This window comes from Cupressus sempervirens, chromosome 10, assembly GCF_028749045.1.
Source record: "Cupressus sempervirens isolate cs-2001-9-10 chromosome 10, ASM2874904v1, whole genome shotgun sequence".
NCBI classification, from domain to species: domain Eukaryota; kingdom Viridiplantae; phylum Streptophyta; class Pinopsida; order Cupressales; family Cupressaceae; genus Cupressus; species Cupressus sempervirens.
Window position 1 is genome coordinate 506,391,144 of NC_143127.1, and position 19,598 is coordinate 506,410,741.

Here is a 19,598-nt window from a genome sequence, read left to right on the forward strand (position 1 = left end):
TTTGATGATGCATTTGTACTATATGATTCTACATGATTTGTATATGGACTATATAGACACTATTTTTTGAGATATATACATGACATGATTTGATGACTTTATATGTGTATGGATTTATGTAATGCATATGATGTTTATGATGTGGATACTAATGTTTGTGATGCAAGATGTGATGCTATGTGATGTTTTGTATGATGTATGCATATGTACATGATGCCTAACATGTGGATGATGTAGGTGTTTCTAGCAATTATGTATGCATTGCTTTATTTTACATGTATGGATGTACTATATATATGTGAGATGTGATTATGATGTATATGCCCCTTGGATTGATGACTATAATGAATGTATACAACTAATGGAATGAACCAATGCAATCTAATAAAATGAATTAAAAATGCCTAATGAACACTAAATGAGATGAATCAAATGAACACTAATGCAAGGGAAAATGAATGAATGTAATAATGAGAAGTTAATGCAACCTAATGAACTGATGAATGAATATCTATCAAAACTATCACTCACAGAAACCCAGTAGCATAGCACTAGAGGGGGAAAATAAATAGGACCTTGTCTCAAGCATGACTCAAATGAAATCCTATACTACATGCATTCTAACTACATGATATCAAGAGATTCTATTGTGTTCATATGGAGAGCACACCTTATTTTAATTTTACAAATGAGTTTATGCATTATATGCTATAGAAGCATAAATGACATGACTCTTTTGCGTGGACTAGATGCACAAAAACCATAGAGACTTTAGGACGATAAGTGTAGTTTGCATAGTGATGATGGATCAAATGTCATATATGCAACAGAGAGGTCTAGGCACACCTAAAGTCTTTTAGGAATCTTTGGTGGTACGTGTGCTAACCCATTGCCCCCATTGCACAACACATTAACATAACTTGAAACTAATACATATAACATAAAGCCTCAAAAAATAGATCATACCACAAAAACATCTGTAGTCAATGATAGCCATTCAGGTATGACCAAAATATAGAAGATCAAGGCACACCCTAGAAGACTTTCATTAACACACAAAATTTAAAAAATCAACCAAAAAGAGACCTCATGACCAAGTAGTCATTCAGTCCATAGTTCTTACCAAGAATCTTAGGTCTAAAAGTGAATGTCGCAATGTTGCCTATATGAAGGATCCATCCTATACTAATGTGTTAAATCGAATGTTAATTTCAAGTCATTTTGATTTCATGTTATTTGCTTATGTTCTAGGAATTTTGATTTCAAGTCATTTTGATTTCATGTTATTTTCTTTTAGTTTCATTATTTTCTTTACTAACCCCCTGTTATAATAGGATCTCATAGTAGCTGCATTGTTAGAGTTGCATTCATTGAAAAACATAAAATATAAAAATATTGTTCTTTTTTGGTGTGATATTTTGAGACACTGAACAAATTTACTTTGATTCCAAGATAAAAGAGTCTTTTAAGAACTAGCAAAGGCCTCCTTGTGAACACTCATATTTTTCCTCTATTGAGTGGATTTTGGTACGTCGCAAGACAAATATTGAGCCTTGGAGTGGATCCTTAAAAAAAAATTGTTTTTCAAGAGAGGAATTATGCAATGGATTCTTTCTATTGACCTCATGCAAAATGAACGCCCAACAAGTCCATATGTTGTACATATTGTATTGGCACCTAAAAAGAATGGAGAATAGAGAATGTTTACTAATTCTAGAGCTATTAACAAGATCACAATGAAATATAGGTTTCCTATGCCGAGGATGGATGACATAATGGATTGCTTGAGTGGAGCAAAGTATTTTACATAAATTTATTTGAAGAGTGGCTATCATCATATCAGAATCAGAGAAGGTGATGAATGGAAAACTACTTTCAAGACAAAAGATGGTTTGTATGAATGGTTGGTTATGCCTTTTGGTTTGAATAATGCACCTAGTACTTTCATGAGGTTGATGAATAAAGTTTTGAAAAGATTCTTAGGTAAGTTTGTGATTTTTTATTTGGATGACATTTTGATATTTAGTAAGACTAAGGAAGAACATCTTGAGCATGTTAGACAAGTATTGTAGAGACTGAAAAAGGAGAAGTTGTTGATTAATCTAAATAAGTGTTCTTTTATGCAAGAAGAGATTGTGTATTTGGGATTTGTGATTTCAATTGATCATTTGAAGATGGATCCTAAGAAGGTTAAAGCTATTTTGGAATGGCCTACACCTCAGAATGGAGGTGAGGTTAGATCATTTCATCATTTGGCTAGTTTTTACAGGAAGTTCATAAGATATTTCAGTTCTATTTGTAATGCTATGAGTGAGACAATGAGGGGAGATAAAAGAGAATTCAAATGGACACATGGAGCTGATAAGAGTTTTGAGAATTCGAAACAAAAGGTTACTAAGTTACCTATATTGGCTTTACGTAATTTCAATGAGGTATTTCAAGTTGAATGTGATGTAAGTGGTAGTGCAATAGGAATTGTATTGAGTCAAGAAGGTAAACCTATTTCTTTCTTTAGTGAAAGGTTGAATGATGCTAAAAGGAAGTATTCTATGTAAGATCAAGAATTTTATGCTATTGTTCAAGCTTTTAAGAAGTGGAGACATTATTTGATTCCGAATTATTTTGTGTTGTATATTGATCATAAAGTTTTACAATACTCGTCTTGTTAAGTGAACGTATAGGACACTGCAAGTATATCTAGTACAATTATGTCTCAAGTTATGAATGCAAGGGTCATTGTGTATAGAATACTTATTGATTACTAGGCATAAGAAGGACCTCTTGTGTGTTTGGTGTGTTTTCATGCAAGAAACATTTTGGTCATCTTAGCATTTATGCTATGATGCTTATGTTCTCTTACTACATTAAAAGGGACAAATGTTCTAGTCATTCTAACTTCTTATGCCTCGAATGCTTACATTTAATCCTGATAAAACTAGAACATGTGTCATATTCATATTTCTTTAATTGAAATGTTAGTGGAAATTGTATGACATGTGAGGTTTAGCTAAATGCTAAGTGACCTAGGGTTGCATCTAGCATAGGGCTGCATTCCATAAGCACATGGTTTGATGACTAATTTTCTTGCATCCTTTGTGATGAGGGATTGTTGGATTCTTTAAAGTATCATGCTTCTTCATGGCTACACAAGCATTTATTTCTTTGGTTTGTCCTTTCAATCCTCATTGAATACATGTCACCATCAACAAAAATGGAATGTTGCATGAGATGTTAGTTCTTTCATATTTTTCATTTCATACATAATTTCATCATCCATCTCATCTACACTACATTCATACATCACAATCAAATTTATGTTCATAATCATAGCATAAACATCTTAGGTATGAGAAACCAAAAAGACAAAAAGGTGACACATGCAAATGATACTCAAATCAAAAAATCTCGTTTAGATATCAAGTCAAAAGTGCACATTGATACAAAAATGGATGCTACTTGAGTGTTGTCGATCTCAAAATGGTACAAAAAAATGTTGGCATACCAATCGATACATAGATATATCAAAATTGGAATAAACAAGAGCTAACTCTCTCCTTCCCCCTCACCCCCGAATAGTGGTGGTGGAGGAGGAGACATGTCCAGTGTCATCGAAGACCATGCACCTCCTAACTCTCATGCATACTAGGAAAATTGAGGTAATTTCTCTACCTCATCTACCACTATTGCTACATATGCCATAAAATAACATGTTTCTCTAGCTAACTACAGTCAAATCTCATCTTGTTTCTACTTAGATCTCTATGCCTCTCACCCTAGCTACTCTTGCAACTCATAGATCTTGTGATCTCGCTCTGCAATCTGGGTGTCTCTCACTACAACCTATATGAAGCTCTCCTAGTTGTTTCTACATTGTCCACACCCACTCCCTCGCTCTCCTAATGACCTCCTAGGTATGTGCTAAGATATCTCTTCCCTAAGCCCCTAGAGCAAGTTGATCATGCATCTCCTTGTCACCTAGGCCCTCCTTTGGCTACTTAGTTGGTAGCTTCTCTATGTGAGGCCTCTGTGTGTCTCCTCCAATGGCTCCTAGGGAACCTATCTTACCTTGAGGATATCTTTGTCCTACTCTACTACTACCCACACCTAGGTCTACTCCCATTTACTAAGGAGGAATAGATACTTGGTGTGTCCTATGCCTGACTCTCTTCTATCAGGGTTGTTGCAGTGGTGTCTGTGGTGCCTATACTGGCTGAGTAGGTCTAGCCATCCCTACTGGGTCTATGAACTGTGGAAAGGGGTGACTCACAAAATAAGCATGGTATGTGGGATTCATCCCCCCATCTTTTCTAGGTAATCCCACTATGCCGCAACCAAGTTGCACACATTAATCATTGACCGACGTAGGTCTAAACTCGAGGGCCATCCATGGTCCAAATCTTAGCTAGTCACATGTATGAATAGTACTCTTGTGATATATCATGTGGTCACCCATACTGTTACCATATGTGAGTTAGAAGGAATCTCTCGACAATTGGTATAGAGTGACCTATCAGTGGTCGAGAAGTGAACATGTGTCTTAGCTCTCGGGGTGCATCATCCCAATTCTCAGTCTCTCTCCACGGTTGTCACACAATTGCTATCAGGTTGTCTAATCATTCTCTCCATTGCTTAGTCTTCCTTAGAGTTGCTTGGGTCAACTAGCCTCTATAGCTGCATATGTAGGGCTCCATGGGTTGCCTCTCATTTGCAAAAATGGGTCTCATCACTAGCAAGTGCTCCCATGCCCATATCTAAGGAACATAAACCCCAACATCCATGCTCTTCCTCTAGTGATAAACTATCTCATGCATCTCATGGAACATGTGGGCAAGCATATACTAACCCCACTCATATCTCTCAGGTGTCTCTAACATCATCTGTAGCATCTGGCCCCATCTGCACCATAACCCACATTGCCCTCTATCTAGCATCAAGAAGTAGTTGATGAATATACCTAAACCTTTTGGTAATCTGTGTGTGGGCCCACATGTGTGAACTAGCTCATCCCATGTGATTGCTCTGCCCATGATCAATTCCTCCTAAAAAAAGGTAATTAGTGCCTCTATACCTGTCCATGGCATTGTGTCATAAAAAACTTGTGGCCCCATGGAATGGAATCCATAGTATCCTGTAGATGTTCTCTAGGGTGATGGTCATCTCTCCTTGAGGTAGATGGAAGGTGTTCATCTCCAAATGGAAATTCTCCACTAGTGTAGTCAAAAGGTTGTGATTCACCAAAAAAGCTAGGATCTGGCAAAGATATGATAACCTGAGCCTATCAATGTGTTCCATGTCATCATCATCTAGCTATCGCAACAAAGCTCCATAAGGTGGGTAATGGGACATGAATCTAATATTGAGAAAGGTAACCTATACATATGAACACAATAGGCAAATGATCAGTATCAAATAAATGCACAAGACAAGTGAAGACACAAAAATATAACCAAAAATAAAACCAAGAAAAGAAGTGCAGGCCGGGTACTTCTTCACGCGAAGGGTGATTAGGCTTGTGCAAGGAGAGACATCCTCGAAAGAGAATTGAATTGGTGTTAATTCATAAGGACCACCATCTTTCTCCTCGGACCTCTCTTCTCCACATAAGACAAAAGCACAAATGAATTGAAAATGACCCTTTGGGCCCTTATATAGGTGTTAACCTAATTTTTTCAAAGTGCTCTAATTGGCGTAAAAATTACTCTTTAGCTAATCTGGCTACTTTGAACTCATTTTTGAGATCGAATTTGAAATCTAACACACTTAAACAACTCAAAATTATATTTTAAAGTTTTGGGACTAATGCGATCGAATGCTTGTGTAGTCCATCTTTCTAATACTTTGTGCATTTTGGAATCTATTCAAATCAAAATTTCTTTAATTTTTTTTAAAATTTGGAAAAATTTAACTCGAGTCAATCTTGGTCAAACTTGGTCTTTTGGACCTCAAAATTGTCTTAGATTATGGTGACTGATCAAGGAAGTACTATACATACTCCATAATTATTAATTTTAACCCTAAAGTGGTAAAAATACTTGTATAAAAGGGCTTAGATTTAGGGATAATTTTATTGTGGCAATGCAAAAATTAGATCTTGTGGTAGTATTGAGCTATAAGGAATTATGGATTGTAATTAGTTTGTAATCACTGGATCATAATAATATCAGACTTATTTTTCGGTGGACGTAGCCCAAGGATTGGATGAACCACATTAAATCTTGGTGTCTTGTGTTCTTTTCTGTGTGATCTATTATTTTTTGATATTGTTTATATAATTGCATGTAATTGTTATTTCTATCTATAGTTTAATCCTAACAAGTAGTATCAGAGCCAAGTTGTTTTTTCAGTTATCCTCTATAGGAAAGTCTCACAATTGAGTGTGAGTGATGGAAAATGAGGGTAAGTTAAGGGTTGACAATTTTAATGGGTAGAACTTTCAATTATGAAAGATGCAAATGGAAGACTATCTTTATTAGAAGGTTTTATAGAAGCCATTGGAAGACGAAACCAAGAATTACAGATCTATGTGAAATGGTGACTGGGATATTTTATATAGAAAGGCACTTGGAAGCATTTGATTATGCTTGGCACCATCAATGGCATTTAATATTACAAAAGCAAAGAAAATAGAAAAGTTGATGCAAACCCTAGTGAAACTATATGAAAAGACCTCCACTTCAAACAAGGTATTTCTCATGAAGCGTTTATTTAATATGGAAATGATAGAAGGTGGATCTGTTGCAGATCATTTAAATGAGTTTAATACTATTACTAGTCAATTCTCTTATGTGGGTATCAATTTTGATGAATAAATTAGGGCTCTCTTAATTTTTTGTTCTTTGCCTAAAAGCTAGAATGGCTTGGTAATGGCTGTGAGTAATTTTGTTTCTAGATCTAGTACCCTAAAATATGATGATGTGGTCGGTGTTATTTTGAGTGAAGAAACTCACAGGAAAACCTTAGGTGGATCTACATCAGAAGGTGCTTTGAAATCACAAAGTTGAGGCAAAATGATTGAGAGAGGAAGTAATTCCAGATATCATGGGAAATCAAGAGGAAAGTCAAAGGGGAGGAGGTTTCAATCGAGAGGACCAAATGACTACTGGTGCTATGGGAAACCAGGGCATAAAAAAAATATTGTTGGACTTGAAAGAAAAATGAAGGAGATAAACCAGATGTAGACAAGAGACAAATGTGGTAAGTAACAAATCTGAAGAGGGTGTTTTTTTGTGTCTTTATAAAGTGTTGATGATTCATGGGTTTTAGATTTTGGTACTTCATTTCATACTACACCTCATAGAGGTTATTTCATTGATTATGTCAAAGGAGATTTTGGACTTGTTTATTTGGGGGATAATGAACCCTATCAGATTGTTAGAAAGGGAAAAGTTAAGGTTAAGTTGCAGAATGGGAATCATTGGCTACTACATGAGGTAAGACATGTTCCAAGGCTAAGTAAGAATTTAATTTCAGCAAGGAAACTCAATGATGAGGGTTGTGTAGTTACTTTTAATGATAAAAATTGAAAGGTTTTCAAAAGGTTCCATTGTAGTAGCAAATGGTGTGAAAGTAGACACCTTATATCTTTGTACAGATCATATTGTTCTTTCTACTTTAATTGTTTTAGAGAAAAATGAATGTTCAGGAACAGTTGTTGTAGTTGAGTAGGGAGAACAAATAGATGTTGTAGATTTTGATACAACGTTGTGGCACAATAGACTTGGGCACAAGAGTGAGAAAGGTATGAAATTACTTCACTCAAACAAAGTTTTACCTACTCTGAAATGTGTTAATATGGATTTTTGTGAAAGTTGTGAGTATGGAAAATAGAAAGGAAAATAAAAAGGAGAAATTAGAGCTTGTATATACCGATGTATGAGGACTAGCTCAAGTATCTTCCCTTGGTGGCTCTCATTATTATGTTACATTTATTGATGATGCAACTAGAAAAGTATGGGTTTATTTTCTTAGATAGAAATCTGATGCATTTCAAACTTTTAAATAATGGAAATGCTTGGTTAAAAATGAGACTGGTAAGAAATTAAAATGTCCTAGATCTAATAATGGTGGTGAGTATTGCAATCATGAATTTGAAGATTATTGCTCCACTAATGGTATTCATATACAAAAAATTGTTCCAAGGACTCCACAGAAAAATGAAGTGGTTGAACGCATGAACAAGACTATAATGGAGCATGCAATGAGCATGAGGTTGCATGTTGGCTTGCCCTTAAACATGTAGGCATAGGCTATCAATACTGCTATATATTTGATTAATAGAGGTCCCTCTACTCCTTTGGGTTGTGGTATTCTAGAGGAAGCATGGACTAGTAAGAAGGTGAGTTATTCTTTTCTCAAAACCTTCAGTTGTGAAACATTTGCTCATATAAATTCTAAAAATAGAACCAAGTTGGAAGTTAAGTCAAAGAAATGTGTATTTGTTGGATATGGCATTAATGAATTTGGTTATAGGCTTTGGGATTTTGAAAATCATAAAATTGTAAGAAGTAAGGATGTCATATTCAATGAGAATGTGTTTCACAAATATCTGTTGCAACAACATGAGAAGAAAGAAAATGATTATGTAATGTTGGATGATACCGTAAAAGATGATGTTCTAGTCATTCTTCATGATGTGCAACAACCACAACAACAAATACCACACACAGTAGTGAATGTTAGATAGTCAACAAGGCTAATTAGACCTCTAAATTTTATTTTCTCCCTCGTTGCATTCTATTTTACTGACCGATGCTAGTGAACCTAAATGTTATGATGATGTTGTGTAGGTGGATACTAAGATTCAATGGGAGTTTGCAATGAATAATGAAATGAACTTTTTGCTAAAAAATAAGACATGGGATTTATGCAAGTTGCCTGCAGGTAAAAGGGCTTTACAAAATAAGTGGGTTTACAAATTAAAAGAAGAGGATGGAGGTAAGGAAATATTTAAAGCTAAGTTAGTTGTTAAAAGATTTGCATAGAAAAAAAGAATTGATTTTGATGAGATATTCTCTCTTGTTGCTAAAATGACTTCTATCTATACTATTTTAAGTATTGTGGCTACTAAATATTTTTATTTAGAGCATCTTGATGTTAAAACAACCTTCTTTAATGGTGATTTGGATGAAGAGTAATATATGGCTCAGCCACAGGGATTTGAGGTCAAAGGTAAGGAGAACTTAGTGTGCAAATTGAAAAAAAGTTTATATGGCTTGAAGCAAGCACCTCGGCAATGGTATCTAAAATTTGATAATTTTATGCACAAGCATGGATATAGTAGATGTCATTCAAATCATTTTATTTACTTTAAGAGGTTGGATGATGATAGCTACATTCTTTTATGTTTATATGTTGATGATATGCTTGTAGCTGGATCCAACATGGATCAAATTAAGCGGTTGAAACATCAGTTAGCACATGCATTTTCTATGAAGGATTTGGGAGAATCAAAACAAATCTTTGGTATGAAGATTTGTAAAGATAGGAAGAACAAGAAATTGACGCTATCTCAAGCTGATTATGTTGAGAAGGTGTTGTAATGTTTCTCTATGAAGAATGCTAAAGCTGTCAGCACACCTTTACCTGGTCATTTGAAGTTGACTAAGGAGATGTGTCCCAAGACACAGGAAGAGGAGGATAAGACGTCCAAGTTACCCAATGCTTTAGTTGTAGAAAGCTTGATGTATGTTATGGTATGTACTAGGCCAGATATTGCACATGCAGTGAGAGTGGTTAGTAGGTATATGAGTCATCCAAGAATTGAGCATTGGAATGTAGTTAAATGGATTCTCAGATATCTAAGAGGAACATTCAGTAAGTTTTTATACTTTGAGGGATCTATTACTAATTCACAAGGCTATGTTGACTCAAATTTGGTAGGGGATATTGATACCAAGTGGAGAACTACAAGTTATGTCTTTACTATTGGTGGGGCAGCCATGAGTTGAGTTTCTAGGTTATAGAAGGTTAATGCTTTATCCACTACAAAGGTAGAGTATGTTGCTACTACAGAGGTAGCTAAGGAGATGGTATGGCTTCAGTTCTTCTTAGAAGAAGTGGGACACCCTCAAAAGGATAATTATTAGTTTATAGATACTCAAAGTGTCATTCATCTTGCAAAGAATTCAGCTCCGCATTCAAATACCAAACACATACATTTGTGGTACTATTTCATTTGATCAATTTTGGATGATGGATAGTTAAAGCTAGACAAGATACATACAGATGACAATCCAGTAGATATTTTTACAAATATAGTAATAAGGGAGAAGCTGAACTCCTCTTTAGCTTTGATTGGTCTTCTAGACTGACATTGAATAAAAGAACAACAGAGTCTAGGGTGCTTTGATCCAGTGGGAGCCTCATGGAATAGCGCCATAGTTACAAGATCAATCTCCAAGTGGGAGATTGTTAGATTATGGTGACTGATTAGGGAAGTATTGTACATACTCCATAATTCCTTGGTGGGGTTCAAGATTTTTAGGCCTTATTTTATCAGGATTTTTGGGCCAACATATAATTATTAATTATAACCATAAAGAGCTAAAAATACGTGTACAAAAGGGCTTAGGGTTAGGAATTATTTTAGTGTGGTGATGCAAAAATTGGTTCTTGCGGTAGTATTGAGCTATAAGGGATTACAGATTTTAATTAGTTTATAATCATTGGATAACAATAATATCAAACTTGTTGTTTGGTGGACATAGCCCAGGGATTGGATGAACTATATTAAATCTTGGTGTCTTGTGTTCTTTTCTATGTGATCTATTATTTTTTGATATTGTTTATATTTGCATGTAATTTTTATTTCTGTCTATGGTTTAATCCTAACAAATTGCTCCAAATTGACTCCAAATTTTCTTCAAATTTTTTTGATATGTTCTATATTCTTCTAAATCTTTGATTTCTTTAGTATCTATCAATCTACTACTCTGCATCACTATTCTAGTGTGTCATCTTTTGACTTTTCTCTTGAGGAGGTAGGATGATTACATCATTGAATCTTTTCAAATCTGGCTTCAATTCAATCTAAATCTTATGTCCTCATCATTTGTGGCATCTTGTTCCCTTTTATCTGGCATCTATATCATCTATCTTATCTTCTAATTAGTTCATCAATCTTATAATAGTTCTTGTTAGAGTTTGATGGATAGGTATTAGGATAGTCTAAACCTCAACTTCTGAGGATCAAGCCTCATTCTGGGGATGATTCTATGACTCATAATTGGATCTTGTTATCTTTTATGGACTAGTATTCAGATGTTCTATTTGGACTCTAGGGAATTAAGCTTCATTTTGGAGATAATTCCAAATTCATGCTAAGGTTTAAGCATTTTTCTAGAGATAATCCTAACTCTTGTTGTAAATTAAGCCTCGTTCTAGGGATAATTCTAAGTTTTTTCTTTTGATCACTATTCAATGGATAGGTATTAGGACAATCTAAACCCTAACTCTTGAGAGTTTAGTCTCATTTTGGAAACAATTTTGTGAAGTTTGACAATCTTTGTCTTATTAATCTCGGTATCTAGGTGTTCTATCTAGATCTCCTAAGGTTAACCTTTGTTTTGGAGATAACCTTAAAAAGCTTATCAATTTTGGTATCTACGTGTTCTATCTAAATCCCCTAAGGTTAAGCTTCATTTTGGAGATAACCTTAAAAATCTTATCAATTTCAGTATCTAGGTGTTCTATTTGGATCATCTAACGTTAAGCTTCATTATGGAGATAACCTTAAAAAGCTTATTAATTTTGGTATCTAGGTGTTCTATCTAGATCCCTTATGGTTAAGCTTCATTCTGAAGATAACCTTAAAAATCTTATCAATTGGTCTTTGTACCATCAATTTCAAAACCAATCTCATTTCTTGATCTATGCATCATACTTTTGATTTCTTTGAATTGAACGTGTTGCTCACACATTCATTCAAAGAGGGGCAAATGTAATACCCCAAAATTGTCACATTGCTATGTTAACCAATTTTTGTCTATTCAAACATTCCTAAGTCTTATTTTGCTAGGTAATAATGATCCTTATTATAACTACTTGACCTAAGTGTCAGATGTAGAAAACCCTAATATGCATTAGTCAACTCTTTATTTAATTCCTAAGTATCAACTCAAATTAGCTACATTAAACCTACTAATTAAGTTTAATTTAATTATAAGTCTTCATACCTTGATTAAATTAAAATTACTTCTTTAGCTAATTTACAAAGGAATTAAATATGTATTTAATTTAATAAGATAATGTCCTTATGTTAATTATTGAGTTTAATTATTCAATTAATTAAAAATATGCATTTATGAGGTCATATCCTATTTTATTAAATTAAATATTCTCTCCAAATCTTCTCTTCAGTTGATAAATGGAAATTTTGAGTGAACTATCTCTCAAAATAGAATTAAATTAGTTAACTTTCTCTCACACTTACAAGAGAATCAGTTAACTCTTCATCACACTCAAATCTGAAATAGTTAACTTCATCTACACAAGGAGTTTTCCATTCTGACTGAGTCTCATCTTCAATCTTGACCATTCATTCCAATTGATCTCGATCGTTGATCAATCTTGGGATTACATTTAAGGAGCCTTCAATTCCTCATTATAGAGGTTGAATTGAATTTGCATTGAATTTACGTTGGAATATCTACTCATTTTCTCATACATCATAGCTTAATTTCTTGCATTATAATCTCATATTAATGTTAATATGCATTCATTTAGATTAGTATGCTCTTTTATTTCTTAGCTTAATTGTAATTCATATAGATTTAATATTACATTCTCATATAGCTTTACAAAATCCTTCGTACTAGAGGTATGGTTGTTGGCTTCTCATTCTGAGAGCAATAGAAAAATCCATACAGTTAGAAGGAAACATGTTGATTTGCCAAATTATTTTGAATGAATGGTTCAATGTTCATTCTAGGATAGTTTTGCATATAATGACTATGTTGAAGTGGATTTGATCAACATGCCATAATTAACACATACAGGGACGAGTGTACAAAGACTATCTATTATCTTAGTGTGACCATTGCTGGATATTTTCACTTGATACTTTGGGTTCTGGAATATGCTTTCTTGTGATTTGTGCTTTCTTTAGAATGCTTATATATTATGTTTAGATGATGTTAGTATTGATGCATCTCCTTATTATGATATTTATCATATGATTTGATGATGTAATCTTCTTATTTGGAGTATCTATTGCTTTTAGTTTGGCATGTTAGATTTCCAATTCTTATGATGTTATTACGCTTTAGTAGTGGTGTTCTTATAAGACAACTCTGACTATCTAGTTGGTAGTTTGTGATGTTATGTACGGTGGATGGCTAGGGTCTTTGAGGTCTCATGATGCTATTACAATTGGGACAAACCATGCACTTAGCTTGTCATTTTAGTACATTTCAATGTTGTTTTTAGTTCTTTCCCTTCACTACTATGTTAGATGGTTAGATGAAGTTTCCATATTGTAATTTTTTTTGAGTGTCTATGCCTTGACTATAGATCTGGTACTCCCAAGTGTGGAGGTTCTAACTTCTTGTTGTATCCCTTTGTTTGTGCTTGGAGAATTTCTTACTTTCCTTGCGGGACCATGTGTGAACATTGGGTGATACTTTAAAGTATCGCACACTCAAAGAAGAAGAATCATGCAATACTAGAAAGTATCACATTCCCATAAGAAAACTATTCTGTGATACTTTGAAGTATCACATTCCCATTGAAAAAGATCATATAATACTTTTTAAGTATCACACATCTTTAGAAGAAGTGTCACCCAGACCCTAAAAGTATCTCACTCCTTCTTTACAAAGGTCATACAATATTGGAAAGTATCGCACAATGTTGAATTAAAAAATCATCTAGGTTTTTGGAAAAACATGTTTGAGTGAATAGTAGGTACTTTTTAGTTTGATTGGAAGTTTTTGGGAGGTTTTTTGGCTACCCTCTTCAATGTTCTTGAATACCTTGGAATTGCACTTTGATTTTAGAATGTTTCATATTCAAAATCATTTGTGTCCTTCTGTGGTTAGTTGTTTTGGTCAATAGTGGTGTTTGGAGATTAGTTAGAGTTTAGATGTTTTTTTAGTTTTCTGTTGCGATCTTTGTGATCCTCATATGTCATATGTCATGTGTATCCATACTTTTTTTTTTTTTAAATAATCTTGGCTTATGTTTATACTTGTTCTAAGGATCTTCAGGCAGAGCATTACATAGGATGAATCAAAATTAGTAGACTAGAAAGTTACTCTTTTATCTTATTCAAGCTCTTACCATGATCTTTGTTCTATTTATATGTGTCTCCTTATGGATTTTTTTGGTGAAAAGTTGTGATTTATGTAATAGTTGAGAGATGGACCATATTATAGATTGGAGTTTTCCAAATGTAACTCAATGCACACTTCTTTTGATTTAGCCTAATTCTAAATTGTTCTATATGATATAAAGTAAAGCTCAAATCTACCAAATGTGTTCTCTATTGCATGGATTTTTCCAGACGGACATCTATATTGTCTTACATTGTCCTTTGCATCATATCATGAAAATAGTCATCATAGAATATTGATATATTTCTCTAGCATTTTTCAAGACAAAGGACATGAGATTCCAATACAATATTCCCCAAGCACAAGTGAAATTCGTCTCTTCCAAATCTTCTAATTCTATCTATTAAAGAGTACATCTCATAGCTTTTAGTTATGTCCATTTTCATATCAATGTTTGTGAGTGAAAAGTCATCTTTTAGAAATGCCTCATATAAATCCCTAAAATTTGTGCATACACCAATTGATTTATTTAGTTTTGATACTAGTACTAAGTTATAGATCCACTCAGCATAGTTTATAGCCCTTATGAATCCTTCTTTAAATAACTTTTCTAGATCATATTTGATCAATAATTATACATGAGAATGAATCTTTATTATATTTAGATTCATATATATGACTCTTGGTACAATAGACAAATGATGCATGACTAAATCAGTGTCTAAACTTAGCATATCTAAGTATATCCATATAAAATTTACCTTCTTCTCTTTAAAGAAATCTATGAATTGTTTTTATTTTCCTGTTATAAGGATAGAACTATATGTATGATATTTGGTGAATCTTCAATTTCTATATTAATTGGATATGTTGATTCTATTAGTACTAATGAATGATCATAGATGTGACTCTTAAAGGCTTCAAGTATCTCATCCACAGGTGCCTCGAGGAGGTTTTCATCTTCAAATAAATCTTTTATTTTTACTATTTTTTATTCTGAAATTATCACAATGTTATTTTTACCATCGTAAATTTTTTAATTTTTTTTCTTATATTTGAGACTAAGATATTTGATATCCACCTCTATCATATTCACAATTGGTTTGTTGGTGGAAGATGTTACAATTTCAATGATTTTATGGTAACATGATAGAGCATAATCATGTTGGATATATAAACTTTAATAGATTGATCATTGTAATTTCATTTTATTAGCTCAAGATGCATGAGGGATAGGGACTCAGTTAGTTCAAATACATTTATGGTAAGATCATCAAAATCTTAGACAAATAAATCAATTTCTAGAGTAATATTTTGCATAAGTGTGTTCAAACTATTACAAGTCCTAACAACATCGATAAAGCATACATTAGATTATTAGAGTCTTAACTCATCTGATCTAGAAAGAGATCCTTTTCCTACTTTTAATTTTTGTGCATAACTATGGGCAACATATATTTCTTTATCTTTAGTTGCTTGAGATAAAGAATCAAACTAATATTCATGAGGGTCTATCTAAATTTAAGGAGGTAAATTTAAATACTCCCTTAAAGTCATAGGTACCCATTCTCCTTCTTTGCCATTATGTTAAGATTTCTCATTTAATTGATTGATTTCATCATCTATCTATTCATATGGTTTCACTATCTATTCTTGATTAGGTTCTTCTAGTGAAGCTTGTTTATTTTATGGTGTAGCTTTGTCCCTCTCAAAGTATTTAGGTCTATATAGTTCTCCCTGGTATTCAAGGTTCCCTATTAAGATATTAGACAGTTATTTAGATGTAATCTAACATGTTGGAGCATCTTCCTCATATTCACTCTCTCTTTTAGTTGTGTATACTTGTGAATGATGCTCCAAGTTATCATGAAGTAAGCAAGAGAGTTCATCTAGAATTGGAAAAGGGGTCTTCTTCTTTAGATTCATCCTCATGATTTTCAAGACTGGTACACCTTTTTTTCCGGTAAAGTAGAATTTTTTTTGTTTTGAAGTTTGGACTTATTCTCTCTTTTAGATTCCTAAACTCAAATTTTATGGATTTTACCAAGCCTTCATTATTATTTCCTATACATTGCATTATTTTATATGCCTTTCCATACTTTTCAGCTAATATCTCATAATATTTGACTTATCTATTCTCGTCTTATCCTTTATATAACCACATAAGGAAAAAAATTTATTTGTTTTCTTCCTTAAGATGAATAGTTGATTGTAAAAAATCACCATCATGAATAAAATTACCTTGGGATGTAGATGGTCTCATGTCTTCAGATGGTCTTGCATAATAGAAAGGATATTAGGGAAGAGATGTCAAAGATAATACATGATCTAGCTTGTACTCCCCCAATATTATTTCCTCTATTTCAAGTGATTTCTCAAATTCTTTCAACTTAACAACAAAATTTGTAGTAGCTTCCCTAGTGTGAGGTACAAAAACATTAGAATATTATTTCAAATCACTATAACCATAACTAGAATCATTAGGAATAGTGACCTCAACTACATTGTAAAGAAACTTGACACATTAACAATATTTCAAAGGTAAAACTTGCATCTCATGTGTCTATGGTATTAACAACAGAATATATATTCCAATGGAGTATCAAGTACTTGAAAAAACACATTTCTCTCCAGAGATCCTATATTGTATTAGTAATACAAGAAGACCTTTAGATTATCACTCTTCATAATCATAATCTTTGATAGTAATATTCTTGTAAGGATCAATTTCATATTCAAAGAAACCTAGTTGTTTCATAACATTGTAAGTTCATAAGTTATATGAGTCCCTTCATCTATCAAGACAAGTTTAACATGAGACTTATGGGTTATAACTTCAATATGAAAATGTTGGTTGTGTGGGTGACTCAATGAGATGTCATCACCTTTAGAAAAGGATAAGTAATTTGATGAGGTCAAGTAGCTCACCATAAATTGAAACCACTCCAAATATAAGTCTTCAGGCACATTTAATTTAGTGAGGGATTTATTTAGAATATTTTGTGAGTGGATGAGACTCTTAGTAATAAAAAGATCAAGATTTATGTGTTGGTGTGTTGCAATTATTAAATGACATTGTAACTTATAGCATTGGATGAAGACAAATTTTTGGATGTTGAAGTCTTGTCAGTAGTTACATTTGATTTATTTTTTTATATTCATACATGAAGATCTAACTCCTTTAAGAGTTATGTTAGCTTGGGACCTCATTACAGCATTTTTGGATTTACAGTATTTGTTCTTATTAACAATAATCAAATTTTAGTATTAAGAGAAAATAGGTTGATAATGTTGATAAGGTTATCATCATTTATGGAGGTATAGTTTACCTTAGCCTTGTTCTTATATTTAGATAAAACTAATCCTTTTTATATTTTAGAAATGGTTCTATAGACCATTTATGATCAAGATTTGAGTTGTGTCCATCCACAACAATGTCAATTCTACTAATAAAGTATTGGATGAGATATTTTAGTTTCATACAAGTTTTGATTTTATGACCTTTATTTTTATGGTAATCACCATAATCATTATTTCTTGAGCATTTAGGTTTCACTTCTGGTTCATAAGGTCATACATTATCTAGCAATGTAATGATGTTGTTTTGAAGAAGTGTCTTTAAAGATGATTCAAGAGACTCTTCTAAAGGTGTGAGATTATTCTTTGGTCTAGGTTCCCAAGGCCTTTTTCTCATAATTTATCCACAATTATTGGGTGTTGGTGTATAATTTTGAGAAAATTTGGTTTCTTGCATACTGTTGATAAGATTGAAGATAGTTGACTTGGGTTTTGGATTTGTAGCATCAACAGCTACATCATTTACAACATCTCAATTCTTGTTCCAATATTTTTTCTTATCCTTTCCTGCTCTACATCCATGTTTAGTTTCCTTTTATAGTGAAATTTCTCCTTTCTTAAGAAGTACATCCTCAATTCTTAAACCACTTTTCACCATTTTGTCAAATGAAGGTGGTCCTTGTAATTAGATGTTGTAATTAATTTCATGAATAAGGTTGTTTATCAATATGTTCATCTTTTCAATTTTAGGAATATGTTTTGGATACCTAAAGAATACCTTCCTCCATCTATGAAGAAAGGTTTAAAAAAATATCCTAATTTTTTTTTAATGTTACAAATATCAATTATTGTCACTAAATATTTAATGTTGTAAGCATATTGTCACAAGAATAGTTCAGCAAGTTCTTAAAATGTCTTTATTCGAATAGGTAGTTTAGAAAAATACTCAATATCATGTCCACCCATACTAAAAGGAAAGAGACACATTATGTATGTCTAATCATGCATAAAATTTGTGCAAAGAGAACATAAATCTTTGATATGGCCTTATGGATTTGAGTTACCCATCTATTTGTCAAATTTGGGAATTTCAATTCTTATAGGAAAAGAAGGCATATGAAAATCCTTATCAAAAGAAAAAAGGTCAATTTGTGTCTAAAGAGTACTCTATAACATGTATTTATTTCTCTTTCATCATCTCTTTCATTTGAGCTTGTAAAACATGCAGATTTTTGGTGAGAACAGAGATGGGTATTTTTTATTCTTTAGTTATGGTAGTTTCAATGTTAAAGTTGATAGTTATTTTAGTTTCTTCTTGAGAGACTTTAAGGAAACATATTTCCTTTTCCTCCATCATCTTTCTAAAGTCCTTTCCATTTCTATATTTATCAATGTCCTCTTGATCAAGAGAAGAGTCACTAAATGAGCTTCCAGGGATTTTAGTATTTTTTGTTGTTTAGAGGACCATTGAGACTCCGCATTCTCTTACCTTTTTTTATACATTCTAGTGGATAATAGAGTTTTATCTAATACATTCTATTTGTGGATTGTTATAACAAAAGTGATTTAATTATTTCTTATAGTTATGGAACCATATTATATGTATGTATGTGTTGATCCCTACAATTTGTTATCTATTAGTGTCAAACACATAGTTATTCCTATAGGGGAGTTGGTCACTCATCACTATGACCAAGCCATCTAATGATAGCCAAACAATGTATTTAGACTTTTTCATATTTTGTTTGAGCTGAGCAATTATTAATTTCCAAGCAAGTCTATAGTTGTTAAGTACTCCTATATATATTGAGTGAAATAGAATCCTATGCATAGTGAGTGAAATAGAAAGCAATTCATGTTGAGTTATATAGTGAATGTCGAGAAGTCAAAAGCCAAGGGATAGCATGAAGATTAGTCATGACCGAGTGTTAGAGTATTCATGTGTCAAGAAAGCCAGTGTTGACATATTTGTTTGAATTGCACAAACACTAAGGTAAACCATTTTTGGCTAACTTAATGCATGTTTTAATG